Source organism: Ambystoma mexicanum, chromosome 5q (assembly GCF_040938575.1).
Source record: "Ambystoma mexicanum isolate Mex_15411 chromosome 5q, UKY_AmexF1_1, whole genome shotgun sequence".
NCBI classification, from domain to species: Eukaryota; Metazoa; Chordata; class Amphibia; order Caudata; family Ambystomatidae; genus Ambystoma; species Ambystoma mexicanum.
Genome location: NC_090933.1, coordinates 1,132,602,426 through 1,132,617,880, shown reverse-complemented (window position 1 = coordinate 1,132,617,880; position 15,455 = coordinate 1,132,602,426).

Below are 15,455 nucleotides of genomic sequence, written 5' to 3'. Positions count from 1 at the left end.
TCCTTAATGATGGTAGCTGGACATATGTCCCCATTACATCTCAATGGTTTCAGGCCTTTTAGGATAGCAATGACTTCAGCCACAGTGGCATTGTTGAAGCGAAACATGGGAAGGTCTTGCAGGTTGATGGGAGGCAAGACGATACAGGGATGCTGTATGATGTTTCTGAGAATGGTTTGTTTGAGGTGAATTATTTTTTGTAAGTTGTCGATTTTCTCAAGGAGGCCATTCGGTATCTTGGTGCACGAGGCCTCAACTTTGGTGATGTTGAGTGTGGGGGAAGTGGAGGCTTCCAGTTCTCTAAGGATGGGGAATATCTCTTGAGTATTGGACTTGCCGTTAGCAATTCTAGTGTTATATCAAGTGGATTTTGCAACTAGGATGGCGTGTTTGTAAAGTTTGGCTGCAGTAGTGAACAGCATCTAATGAGAACCAGAAGGTGATTTTCTCCATTTCGATTCAGCTTCAAGCTTTTTAGTTTGGAGAGCTTGGAGGTCTGGTGTGATTCAGGAGTTGAGGTGTAAGGTGGGTTTGGTTTTATGAGGCACTAGGTGGGCGATTGAGTCAATAGCTAGTGCCAGTGTTTTGGAGTAAAGGTTGGCTAGAAGGACCTGGTCAGTAATATGAACCTTTTCACAGCCGAGTAAATCTCTTAGTCTATTTACATATGTGTTCTCTCTTCTGCATTTATTGAGGCCACCTCTGGAAAGCATAGATATCTACTGAGCCCTGGCCTCATCGCCGGTTCTTCTAACTCTGTCCAATCTATCTCTCTTCCTATGTGTGTGTGCCTATAGATGGGGCTTGTGCAGCTTATTTTTCCCCACTCTCCTCATCGTCTTCCCATTCTGTCTTTCCTCTTCTTCTTCCTCATACCTTTCTTCATCTTCTAGGCTTCTAAGGCACTCTATATCGTAGGTCCCATTCATTATCACCTCCGCTCTATCTCTGCCCCCACTTTTTGGAGACTTCTCTCAACCCTCTCTTGTACAGGTGCTATCTCTTCTGTTCCTGTCTAGGGTGTCACTATATTCCCTATATATTCTATCTTTAGGCACCTTCTCATTAGAGCCAGTAATGCCCTTTCCATCGAGTTTGAGTATTATGAGCTCCTATCCATTTATCTGACACTATTGCTGTCTAGTCCCTCTCTCCCTGCATGGCTCTCTCGCCCTGCCTTTCCTCCTCTGATTCTGTTAGCTTCGATTTCAGACTGCACTGCTTATCATTTTCTACCTGGGGGTGCATCTGATGGGTAGGTATATCCTCCAGCAGCCTTTAATGGGTATAGTCCTTGCACAGTTGAGGATGGATTGCTCATCTGAAGAGGAGGAGGAGCCATGGGCTGTGTGCGCTCTTCATCATCTTGGTAAAGCATCCAGTCTGTCTTGCTAAGCTCCACCACCTCTTACTCAAACATCCACAGCTTGAGTGTACGTAGCCTGTTCTGTAATTGTTTTCCCTTATGTGCGTCATTTAAATATGTGCACATGTGGTGCAGCACCTCTTTCGAATGAGCACTGTCTTGAGGCCAAGGCATAAACATCTTGACGGCCATATCTTTAACCCACTGAACATGGTATTTGAGCATTTTGTCCTTATATCTGGGAAGTGACTTACACAAACGGACAATGGGGGTGTCCGCCATAATAATGTAAAACACAACTTACCAATAATCAATGAACACCGCTTCAAGCCTTTCTCACCTCTTCACATCTCTCTCTGCGAGACTATTGGCCTCATTACGTGTGAGCCAGTCCGGTAAAAATGGAACAGCTCACTCCAAGTCTGCCGGTTGGGGCAGTGAACTATTGACATGCCTGACCTGCCAGGAGTTCAGACCCCTACCAGCAGAGAAAGGACTGAATCACCAGCACAGTTAGCAACGGTGCCAGTGATTCAGTAGTTCCCATCCCATGGAGTCCAATGGAACTCCATGGGATGGGAATTTACCACCATTGTCGGCACTCGTAATATCCCGGTGTCCCAGAGCAGCACCACACAAATGCTGCTGACACTTTACCCCACTTTTTCTTGTTAAAAATACCAATTCTCTCTTCTACTAACACAACAAAACACCTCTATTATCCTATGCTATACCACAACAAAACAAAATGGTGCTAGCAATTGGTAACATAAATCAAAATAGAGCTGTCTTCCCATTATATGCAGGCGATCAATTCCTTTATTTCTCAGCCCGTAAAAGAGGCTTACTGCGTGGCCTTTCCAGACCTTTGTTGGAAGTTTTCAATCTCTTAATAGCTCCAATGTCTCACAAAATCAACAATACACAAAAACATTGAATCCCCAGTTTTGTTGTGCACTGTTTATACTCACATCTGCGGATCCCCTTATGCTCTTCTGCATCGAGTCTCCTCTATCTGCCTGCTCCACTCTCTGAGCTCAGCAAGGCAGCCTGTGAGAGCAGGCAGGACTTTACATCAACATGGGTATCTGACAACCTCTCTTAGTAGATGCACATTATTCTGCTCTACACAGGCCATTCTCACTGTCCACGGGGGATGGCGAGGAATCCTCAATAATCTGCAAAACTCCTAGCGAACCACCCTGTGCTACGAAATGTAGAGACGGGTCCCAATTTACCAACATTAATAAAGTCAATACTCAAGAATTGACTGCTCAAATTTCACAACAAAACCCAGCTTTATTCAAAACACAGAGGGCCTCATTACAACTTTGGAGGTAGCCATGCCTTTAATAAGGGCATGGCTGCCTCCAAACTCGGGTCCGGGTTCCGTGAATGGTGAAATACCGGGCCAATCCAACCTTGGACGGCCCAGTATTTCCCCATTCAGGGAACCTGGACCCGGACCATCCCCATTCCCATTTAAGCCCCTATAGGGCTCAATGGGAATGGGGAGCATGCTAACAACGGGCCCGTTGTTAGCATGCTGGCCCCCTCGCAGGTCCCGCAAGGGGACCTCGCAATTGGGCAGTAAAGGGTTAACGGCTCCGGTGCCTTTAACAGCGCTGTTAACCCCTTACCGCCCACCTTGTAATGAGGCTCAGAATCTCATCCAGGACGGCATACAAGCAGCTCTCCACATTACAATGAGTGTGAGCAGATTTTGTTAGTTACAAAGCATATAATAATTATGTGTTATTTCTATAGCACCTTAATCCAAAGTGCTTTACAGAACACATATTTATATACAATATTACCCAAACGAAATTGGTACTCATTTATCGACCTCGGAAGGATGAAAGGCTGCCCGGATTCGAACCTGCGACTTGCAGATCACGCTCAAACCACAGCAGCAAACCCCCCACCCGCTGAGATATTTTACCGGCATAGAAGTGGTTAGGATTGGTTAATACCTTAAGATATATATATACAGAATACATACGTGTTTATTTCCTCATTAGCTTCACACATCTCTGATGTCTCCTCCTGAGCCCAACCCATCATAGATAATAGATTCACTATATCATTACATTGGCTACTAATTTGCTGGTATTATTCATCATGGGTAGTATGGCAAGCCGGATTTCTATTGGTTGGCACTTTACTTTCCAACCTTGGACACTTTGACATGATGTCAAAATATGAGAGACACATAGGGTAGAGGGAGAAATAAGTCCATGGTCTGCATTAATTTCAATTAAAGTACTCCCCGTCATTGCCAGGCCATGTGGCCTCTCTGTTCCTTTGCATTTGGCCTTCTGTATCATCTTGTCTCTGTGTGTGTGCTAGGGAGTTTCAGCAGGTGTATTATCTGTACTTGGCTCATAATGAATAGCGTGCATCCTTCGGGACTTGATCACATGTTTAGGAACCGTGCTGGAGAATTATTTTCTCCTGATTTACTAGTCTTTAGCTAATTCTAACATGCATGTTGTACTCTTTGTGGCCAGTGGAGACGCACTTTGTCTATCCAACATAGAGTCTCTAACATGCTGATCTCATGCATCTGGACATCAATGGCTGTTTGTGTTTTTATTGTACCTTAATTAACTTGGGAGTCTAGTGCTTCTCGCGCTGGGAACTGTATCTCATCCCTGCGTTCTGCACATCCATTACACCCTTCTGTGCATCTGACCTCGGTGCTTGCAATGATGCTTGCTGTGCATCTTCAAAGCTTCTAAAATAAATGTGTTTTATGAATTCAGCATCTTGTCTGAGGCCTTGCTAACTCCCAGGCCTGCTGCGGCGCCTGTGCTAGGAAAATGGCTGTACTTCTGTGCTTCTCGTCTACATATTGGCAACCTATATTTGTCTCTGTTCATGTTACATTCACCTTGTGCATCTGACATATGTTGGTTTCCCTTCCCGTGTATGATTAATCTAACCTGCCTATATGTTCATCTGCTCTATCAGTGATTTGAGCACCTCTCATGGTATTCCAGAATCCTCCTCCCTTCTATGCTATATCCAGCACGCTATTTGTGCAAACTGCTATTTAACTGTAATCCCTACTACTGTTGCACAACCTAATACATTTGTTATGGCAGAGGTGTGTACATTGACTGCTTAAAGTATTGTTTTTGGAATCTGCCTTGGTTTGTCTCATTTCTCACCCCTAGATTATTTGGACAGTAGGGCTGCCTCAGCTGGTATTGTTTCTCACCTGTACAGTAATTGTGAGGAGTAGGGGCAGGAACGGGTACTTTCCTAGGGGCAATAGGTAATACTTGCATATTTATTTGCCCCATTACAAATGGGTGCATAGGTGTGCGCAGAGGCTGAACTGGGGCCCAGACATAACTGCCTTAAGTCATCAGGATGCTTGCTGCCCTAACAGATAACAGTTGTACAGTAAGGCTTTATGACAGTTGTTTGGGCCCTGGAACACAGTCACAGGGCGGAAGAGACCACCACAGATGGATGGTGGTCAAAGATCTGTAGAGGCTGGTTCAATGGTGGAGAAAGGCCTGTGAAAGTATTTATATTAAAGTTGGGCCAGTCATATGGTTGTACAGCCCACAATGGGTGCAGCAGGAACATGCAGAGGCCAGAACGTGGCACCCACCAATACAACATTAGGTCATTAGGGTGCCTGTGGTCATGATGGGATGGTGGGATACAAGCAGATTGCGCCTATGCACAAATGATTGGGGAAAGAGTACTTGTAACCCGGAAAATGCTCACACAGTGTAGGAGATCACCTTATCGGGAGGGAGGCCATAGGTGTACCCAGGCAGCTTCAATGGTGAAGTAACATCCACAACAAGGTCTTTAGGCACGTGTTTGAGGTAGCCATAAGGTGGGAACTCAGGCTGGATCAAACGCTCCCATGGCCTGCAATGGGCGCAGGAGGCACACAAGGATGTCAAGGGACCAGAACGGCATACACACTAACACATTCCATTAGTGTACCGAAAGCCATGATCAGGATTGTGGGCCTCTGCCAGAGAGCAGATATGCACCAATGTTTGCGATCAGAGTGTTTGACCCAGGGTCACACTCCCACGGGGAGATGAACACCGCAGAGTGTGGGTGTTCACAGGCAGCTACAATGGTTGGGAAATGCCCATAAAAATAATTCATCACACAATTTCAGCTAGGCACTAGGTGCTCACTAGGTGCTTACTTGGTGGATGCAAGAGACACACACAGACCCTAATGAGGAACACCCAAGTGCTGCCTCAAGTCATCATGGTGTTTGTAGCCCTGATGGAATGGTGACCCTCCGACAGACTGCAGCTATTCTCCAAGGCTTGGCGATAGGTTGCTTGAGCTCGGAGCATGCAACAAAGGTAGCAGGCGCACCTCTCTCAGAAGAACAAGGCATGATAACCTGTTCAGTGGTTGTTAACCACATTAAGAGTTCGCAGCCATCTGCTTTTTGCTCACTGTACCTTTCACAGATGGGAAATACCCATTTGCATATCAGTCTTTGTCCCGCCCACATGGGCAGTCCAGCACTGAAATGCTATGGCAATTGCTCTCTGAACAAGAGTACCAATAGCAACCCCATACACGCGTTTCAGCCTTGTTGGGCATCATCAGTGAGGTGAAGCTGACCTCGGAGCATGCTCACATGGGGGAAGGGACAACAGCATATGGTGGGTGATCACTGGTGTACACAAGCTTCTGAAATGGTGGAGAAAGACCCATATCAAAGTATTTAATCAAACCCTTCATCCCCCACAACAACGTATTTTAACTGGACACTCCAGTTCTCTCCTATATTGTTGGTGGTAATATCCTCCTCACAGGTACTGCCAGCTTGCCAGTTGCCTAATCTAATGTCAGGTACATTTGAACAACATCACCACGCTGCTCATGTGTGTCCTCTTGCTCCCTTGCCAAGATTACAATTAATTCAAACATTTGTGCATCATCTTCATGCCCCTCCACATTGGCAAATCAGACTGCCCAAGAGGAAAACTTCAACATACAAGGAAACCTACCTTAACAGCAGCTGGAATGACCCAGAATACCTTCAAAAGCAGGACCATGCCTTTACAAGCTATGGTTGTACATAGCAATATTTTAGAATTAACTTAAAATCCTTCTATTCATTCACCACGTTGTCATTGCCTGAACCTCCATCCGTTGATTGACAGCTTCACTTATCTGCTCTGACTGTACCTCACTATAGCTGTCATGATGCCTACCTCCAAGGAGCCAGGTCCGACCCAGCAACCCCAGAGGCAGGCATCATTCCCCCCAGGGAAGTGCCAGCGGGCCCAAGCTGGGGCCCTTTGGACACAGTCCTGGCGCCTTAGGCGCCAGGCTCATGTTGGACCCCTGAGCCTGCTATTTAAACCACGCCTGATCAGCAACTCACGCTTCGCGTTGTTCTGCTCCTCGCAGCTGGACGCTCACCGTGTCAGCTCCTGCATCTGGACTTCAGCCACGCCTGTCAGCATCCTGGGTCGCCTGCAAAGGGAGATAAGAGAGAATTGGAGAGAAAGAAGACCTTACCTGCTAAAGCTGCATCACAGGGACATCACACTGACGATCCTGAAAGGGAAGACATCATTTTAAAAGCATTTCGCTTCGATCGATGCAGCGCTGCATTTCACTCACCTTTCCTGGGCGCCTCCATCTTCAGCAGCGATCATCCGGATCCGCACCCACTTCCCAGAGCCTAGAGAGAAAAGATAAGAAAACAAGGTGAGAGAAGGAAGGGAAATAGGAAAAGCTCAGTTTCCTTCTAAGACTTACCTGTTGGGTCATTCCCATTTCATTTCGGGTCCTGCCGCTTCCTGGCATTCCGGACCCCGGCCCCAATGGGGAAAAAAGACAAAGACATTGAATGAGCGAATGCAAAGACATTACCTGAACGCTCATCCAGAACTTACACTTCGGGTCGGCGCCATATCTCCGGCATTCCGAACCCCGGCCCCTAAGGGGAAAAAGACATAAGCATTAGCGCTTGCTGCAATAAGACAATGAACATTATTATTAAGCTTGAACTTTTGAACTTGCAACAGAACTCTTACAGCGCCTCACCTGAATAGTCAAGCTTATTTTGAACTCCCATCAAACCTCAATCCAGTGAAGTAACTGGGTTTCAACGCGCCCCTGCATCAGAAGCTGGACGGAGAACTCATCCTTCCAGACCCTAAGGTGAGACTTCACGGGGAATCGTGGAAGGGTATCGAGGAGGGTTGGAAGGGAGTGGGAGGCTTGAGCATTATTCCGTCAGTAGGTAATTCTCCCTTTTCATGCACAGGGGAATATTCCTGCGAGCCAGAAAAGCCAGAGTAGAGGGGCCCTTCCTGTCCATCATCAGAGTCCTGCGCTTCACCATTGAAGAAGCATCAGCACTCGAAGCCAGACCTGCGCCTCCGTGGGAATCAGGTGAGCGTGACAGAACGTGAAGCCTTACCCACAATTTCCCACCCGGGCGCTATGGAGACTTCCGAGACAGATCAGCTGGCCCAGCTTTTGGGGGAATTACGGGCAGAAGTGCACTCAGCCCGCCAGGAGACCAACGCTCTCAAAAGAGAACTGATCCTATCCAAGGAAAGAACTGATGACCTGGCCAAAAGGTTATTGCAGGCCCAGGCAGGGCACACTCCTTTACCTAATTCCGGAGGTACTTCCACATCAATGGGTTTGAATAACCCGGTACAAATCAATCTACCTGGACACATGCCTTTGGCCCCGCCTGAACGTTTTGCGGGGGATCCCAAGAAATATGCCGTCTTTATGAACCAATGTCGTTTACACTTTCTATGCAGACCCGGGGCCTTCCCTACCGACCAGACCAAGGTAGCCTTTATACTATCTTACCTCAGTGGCAGTGCTGCCGATTGGTCTATTCCATTGGTAAATCAGGATGATCCCATTCTCCAGGATTTTCAGGGCTTCCAGGCCAGCATGGAAAGATTGTTTGCTCGACACTCTCAAGGACAGGCCCTTGATAACGAACTGCTATCCTTACGACAAGGTAATCAGGATCTCCTGTCCTACGTTGCCACCTTTAATAGACTGGTTGTGGAAACTGGATGGCCAGAAAACAAAAGGATCACATTGTTTCATCGAGGCCTGCGCGGAGAGCTTAAGGATGTTCTAGCTCAGATAGTAGATGTATCCACCCCAGGTCTGTGCAGACTACATAGACTTGGTGGTTCAACTTGATCACAGACTTCAAAATAGAAAAGCAGATCGGTTCAAGTACGAAACCCGAGTACCGATCAAAACCCACGCTAACTCCAAGAGTACCGACGTATCCAAACCTATGCAAATCGGCGGTGTTAAAGGACCATTAACGCAGAAGAAACGAGAGAGAAGGCGGCAAATGCAACTTTGTCTGTATTGCGGGACTTCCGGTCACTTTCTTCGAAATTGTCGGGTTAAACCACCTAAGAAGGTGGTTGGAGCCACTGATAACGATTTATTGACACCTGATTCGGGAAACGACCTAGCCCGACAAGGGTAGGGGTCCACTTGCCGAGCTTGAAAACAAACTCTTTGACCACGCATTTTGTCATGCCAATGGTGCTCGTGGACCCAAAACAGCCTCAGCAGTTGCATGCTGTAAAAGCATACATCGACAGTGGAGCTATTGGAAACTACATAGACCGTGAATTGGCTTCCAGGATTAAGCTCCCTCTCCGCCCGAAAGTAACCCAAGAAGTCATTACTACAGTGGATGGAACCGAAATAGCCTCAGGGCCTGTAACGCATTCCACTGTTGAAATGACACTGGTGGGTCAGGATGGACATCGGGAAGCAATCGTGTTTGATGTGATCAAGGCCCCACAATTTCAAGTAATTCTTGGAATTCCTTGGTTAGAAACACATAATCCCAGAATCGACTGGCGAGCAAAGAAGATAAGTTTTCCTGATTGTGAACCAACTTGTTATCCAAGAAATCCAGTTATGGGTCTAGCCTCAGCAACTTCCACCCCTGTACAGCTACCGTCAGAATACCAAGAATTCCAAAACGTTTTTCAGAAGGAACAGGCTAACACGTTACCTCCCCATCGGTCTTATGATTGCCAAATCGATCTGGTACCCAATGCTCAACTACCTTGTAGTAGGATTTATGCTCTTACGGAACCTGAGAACCTGCATTTGCGTCAGTATTTAGATCAGTACCTAGCCAATGGTTTTATTCGCCCGTCCAAGTCTCCTGTCTCCTCAGCTCTGTTCTTCGTGCCGAAAAAAGAGGGCGACCTTAGAACATGTATAGACTATCGCGCCCTAAATCAAATAACAATTAAGAATCGTTTTCCTCTGCCCCTGATCCCTGAGCTTATCGACCAGGTGAAAGACGCTTGTGTGTACACCAAGTTAGATCTCCGAGGAGCTTATCACCTGGTGCGTATAAAAGAAGGCGACGAATGGAAGACTGCATTCCGCACCAAATTTGGGCTCTTCGAATATCAGGTGATGCCCTTCGGTTTGTGCAATGCACCTGCTGCCTTTCAATACTTTATGAATGATGTTCTTCGGGAACTTATCGATGTCTGTGTCATTGTTTATATTGACAACATCCTGGTGTACTCTTCTTCAGAATCCGATCACAGAAAACATGTTAGGGCAGTTCTTGAGAAATTGCGCCAGCACAGACTATTTGCAAAGCTTGAAAAATGCGTTTTTCATACCACAGAAGTTGAGTTTCTCGGATTCATCCTGACACCTCAAGGAGTCCGAATGGACTCGCGAAAGGTGGACGCCATCCTCAAATGGCCATCTCCTAGCTCGGTGAAGGGAGTTCAGAGCATGCTCGGCTTCGCTAATTTCTATCGAAGATTCATTCCGGAATTTTCCCGAACAGTCCAACCCATCACAGCTCTCCTAAAGAAAAACAAACGCTTTGAATGGACTCTTGAGGCCGAACAAGCCTTTCAGGACCTGAAAACCAAATTCACCTCTGCACCTGTATTGAAGCACCCGCACCCAGATCTCCCTTACATTGTGGAAACCGACGCATCCAGTTCGGCCATGGGAGCTGTCCTGTCGCAAAGAGACCCAGAAACTAACCAACTACACCCTGTGGCCTTTTGGTCCAGGAAATTTTCTCCTCCTGAAATCAACTACGCAATTACCGACAAGGAGTTACTGGCTATTAAATCTGCTTTCAAGGCTTGGCGTCACTACCTTCTCGGGGCAAGACACACCATCACCGTAATTACGGACCACAGAAATTTACAATATTTAAAGACGGCCAAAGCTCAATCTTCACGACAACTCCGATGGGCTCTATTCTTTGCAGAATTTGATTTCGTAATTACCTATCGCCCTGGCTGCAAGAATGGTAAAGCGGACGCCTTATCCTGGATTGGCATGGAAGAACCCAATTCGAGTTTAGAACCTGTGCCAATCATACCTGAACAAAGAATCTTAGGCCTAACTTCATTGCAAACTATTGAGGCCATCCAAACGCAAGTAAAACAACTTCTAGACTCTTCAGCCTTACTGGAATGGAGTCAAAAGGGTCCTCATTACACCGTTAAGGATGATTTACCCTACTTCCAGGAGCGGTTGTTTCTGCCAAGTAAAGAATTGCAAGAACTTGTTATTGCTCATCATCATGAATCATTAATGGAAGGACACCCTGGTATCGCTAAAACGGAGGAAAAAATCAAACGCCACTTCTGGTGGCCTTCTTGGAGAAAAGACATAAAGTCTTTTGTATTGTCTTGCGGAATTTGTGCCCAAAACAAGGGTCAAAAGAAAAGGCCAACCGGCCTACTTCAACCCTTGGATATTCCACCGGCACCATGGCACACCTTGTCAATGGACTTTATAACTGACCTGCCTCCTTGTGCTGGTTACAACACTATCCTTGTAATTGTGGATCTATTCTCCAAAATGGCTCACTTTATCCATTTAAAAGGTTTGCCTTCAGCTTCCACCTTGGCCAAGGAATTTCTGGAGAATATAGTTCGCATACATGGTTTTCCTTCCATATTAGTCTCGGATCGTGGAAGTCAATTTATCTCCCATTTTTGGAAGAAATGTTGCCAACTAGCACAAATAGATTTGCGGTTATCCACCAGCCACCACCCCCAGACCGACGGACAAACCGAGAGAACCAATCAGACTCTCGAGCAATATCTTCGGTGCATGTTACACCAATCCGAGTTAAATTGGAAAGACATCCTTTGGATCACAGAATATGCATACAACAATTCAGTGCATTCTGGAACCGGACAAACTCCTTGTTATACTTTGTATGGTCACCATCCTCGGACCTCTGACCTAGATCCACCTCTGACCCTGGAAATGCCCGCAGTAAATCATCTGCATTCCACAATAACCCGAGCCTTCAAAGAAGCTGCAACTCATTTACAGCAAGCCAAGAAAAAGTATAAAGAAAATGCTGATTTGCACCGAAGTAAAACTCCTCCTTACCAAGTAGGAGACCAGGTATGGCTAGCAACGAAACATTTACCCCTCAAGGGCCCACAAACCTTCAATCCCAGATTCATAGGACCTTATCCCATCAAGGCTATAATCAATCCCGTGGCCTTTAAACTGGATTTACCGTCTAACATGCGTATTCATCCAGTTTTTCATGCATCACTTTTGAAGCCAGTACAACCAGGGACCCGACTGTCCAAGCCTCCAGACCCAGTTCAAATTGAAGGGGAATTAGAATTCGAAGTTAAAGACATTTTAGACTCCAAGGTGTTAAAGTCAAAACTCTTCTATCTAGTTGACTGGAAGGGATATGGACCTCAGGAGAGATCGTGGGAGCCTAGTAACCATGTTCACGCACCTCAATTAATACAAAGGTTCCACCGGAGATTTCCGAACAAGCCAAAACCCCCGGAGGGAACAACCTTGGGAGGGGCCTTGAGGGGGGGTACTGTCATGATGCCTACCTCCAAGGAGCCAGGTCCGACCCAGCAACCCCAGAGGCAGGCATCATTCCCCCCAGGGAAGTGCCAGCGGGCCCAAGCTGGGGCCCTTTGGACACAGTCCTGGCGCCTTAGGCGCCAGTCTCATGTTGGACCCCTGAGCCTGCTATTTAAACCACGCCCGATCAGCAACTCACGCTTCGCGTTGTTCTGCTCCTCGCAGCTGGACGCTCACCGTGTCAGCTCCTGCATCTGGACTTCAGCCATGCCTGTCAGCATCCTGGGTCGCCTGCAAAGGGAGATAAGAGAGAATTGGAGAGAAAGAAGACCTTACCTGCTAAAGCTGCATCACGGGGACATCACACCGACGATCCTGAAAGGGAAGACATCATTTTAAAAGCATTTCGCTTCGATCACTGCAGCGCTGCATTTCACTCACCTTTCCTGGGCGCCTCCATCTTCAGCAGCGATCATCCGGATCTGCACCCACTTCCCAGAGCCTAGAGAGAAAAGACAAGAAAACAAGGTGAGAGAAGGAAGGGAAATAGGAAAAGCTCAGTTTCCTTCTAAGACTTACCTGTTGGGTCATTCCCATTTCATTTCGGGTCCTGCTGCTTCCTGGCATTCCGGACCCCGGCCCCAATGGGGAAAAAAGACAAAGACATTGAATGAGCGAATGCAAAGACATTACCTGAACGCTCATCCAGAACTTACACTTCGGGTCGGCGCCATATCTCCGGCATTCCGAACCCCGGCCCCTAAGGGGAAAAAGACATAAGCATTAGCGCTTGCTGCAATAAGACAATGAACATTATTATTAAGCTTGAACTTTTGAACTTGCAACAGAACTCTTACAGCGCCTCACCTGAATAGTCAAGCTTATTTTGAACTCCCATCAAACCTCAATCCAGTGAAGTAACTGGGTTTCAACGCGCCCCTGCATCAGAAGCAGGATGGAGAACTCATCCTTCCAGACCCTAAGGTGAGACTTCACGGGAAATCGTGGAAGGGTATCGAGGAGGGTTGGAAGGGAGTGGGAGGCTTGAGCATTATTCCGTCAGTAGGTAATACTCCCTTTTCACGCACAGGGGAATATTCCTGCGAGCCAGAAAAGCCAGAGTAGAGGGGCCCTTCCTGTCCATCATCAGAGTCCTGCGCTTCACCATTGAAGAAGCATCAGCACTCGAAGCCAGACCTGCGCCTCCGTGGGAATCAGGTGAGCGTGACAATAGCTACTTAAAACCTCTTCCTTCACTTCCATTGCTCTCCCAGAAGGACATCTTAGAAAACTGTAGACTCTTCACCACAGCTGTCCCAACATTACTACTAGAAACTTCTGCCTCTACCCAAAGACCCTCACTTATAGGTTGGTTACACTGTACCCTGAACTTGTAACAGAGGACGTGCCATTGAGCATCGCACCATATCATGCACCTACCTAAGTTCAGCAATGAATCCCCAGGAAGGCAGCGACTGTCATAATATTAATGGTGTGTCCACCAATGTTCGCTCTAATTATTTTTGGTTGTGTGCGCCAAATAATGTTTGTATGCGGGCAGTTCTTTAGTCCTGTGCGCAACTGAGCAAGTGTTTAATTATCCACTGTGCAAGTGAGGAATGCGAATTTGAGGCACAACATGCTCTACTCCAAGGGACATTTGAGTGTTCTATTCTCCTCCTATGACTAAAACTCATCTGAAATTGTGTCTTTTTAAATCTCAAAACATTAGCAAGATCTTTTGTTTTATGATGGATTGGTACAGGAAGGTTGTCTGGTTCTTCTCGTGGAACACAGATTCTGCCTCACAAATTAATATTTAGAGCATTAGCACAACAGTAGCTCCTGCATTCTCATTTCTCTAAACCTATGGACTATAAAGGAAATGCATTCTATTGGTTGAAGGAAATAAGCAATGCATGTACATGATTAATGACGAAGATGACTAAAGAGAGGGGGTATGGATGGACATTGAAATAAATTCAAGTACATCATGTAATGTCAAATTGTACCGGAATTCAAACCGACAGTCTCAGAAAGTCTGCCAAGAAAAGGATGAAAACAGCATCATAACAGAGGGGGCACTTAATCACTTACTTGTATAGCCAAAGCAGAGGTCCAGCGAGAGGCAACACTCTAACAAGGAAGGGTTTAGTTTTGTATATTATTTTTACTGTTTTATTCAACATGAACAATAAATATAATTATGTTGGAAGTTGAACATGAACTTGGGAGTGGGGGTAGCACCTTTCAAAAACAATAGTTTTACAGTCAATTAAGAAAAGAAATAAAACTTATGTAAATAATACAGAAAACAAACATATTTCTCATCAGATAGGAAAGCAACAGGACAGAGAGCTCCAGGCTCCAGTTTTGCCAATAGAACAAATACAAATCTACAAAAACAATTTTAAATGAAGGGATGTGTGAATGCCATACATACCAATTGCCATTGGTTAAAGTTGAAGTACCAGCATCAACAGGTTTACATTGAAAACTTGTTTCTAATAAGCATCAATAAGCTCAAAAAGTCAGTATATGAGAAGTCAGGCCAAACAAAGTGTCAGCATTGATGGGAAGAAGTTAACTTAACACAGTGGTTGTTTTATCGCACTTCAGTGGTGCTGCCACTCTCCATTGCCGTGCCCGTGGCACTGGCACTACTAAAACTTGAGTCATTGGAGCTCTCAGACCCCACATGCTTTTCTTGTCTGTCTTTGCCACTCTTCCAGTGCACATCATCAAGATTTACTTCATTATCTAATAGACAAACACTTGTTTGCATGAGCATTTAAAGGGGACTTTCTTCCATTTGATTCCTTCTTAATGCTCTTCATGAGACTGAACCCTCGCTCACACTCTGCACTTGAGGATTGAAATGTGGCGCATATGTCCATGAGCTGCGCCACTACATTGTACTCCGTGGCATTTTGAAGTGTGAAAATCCCCATGTCTTGAACGCATTTTAAAGAACCACACTTGTTCGTCTCTGCTACCACGTACTTCAAGGCATTATATTGCAGAACAATGGAATCCACTACAAGCATGCTAGGGTCTGATTCTAAACAGTCTTTGAAATCTAAAATGTCTTAGTATTTTTCAACAAGATGCTTAACATTTTTTATTCCATACTCAAAGCTGCATTGTTAAGCAGCTAGTGAATCAAAACTGGCCCAGTCCTTCAGTTCATTTTCGGGAAAACATTTGTCCATATGCTCACACCCCA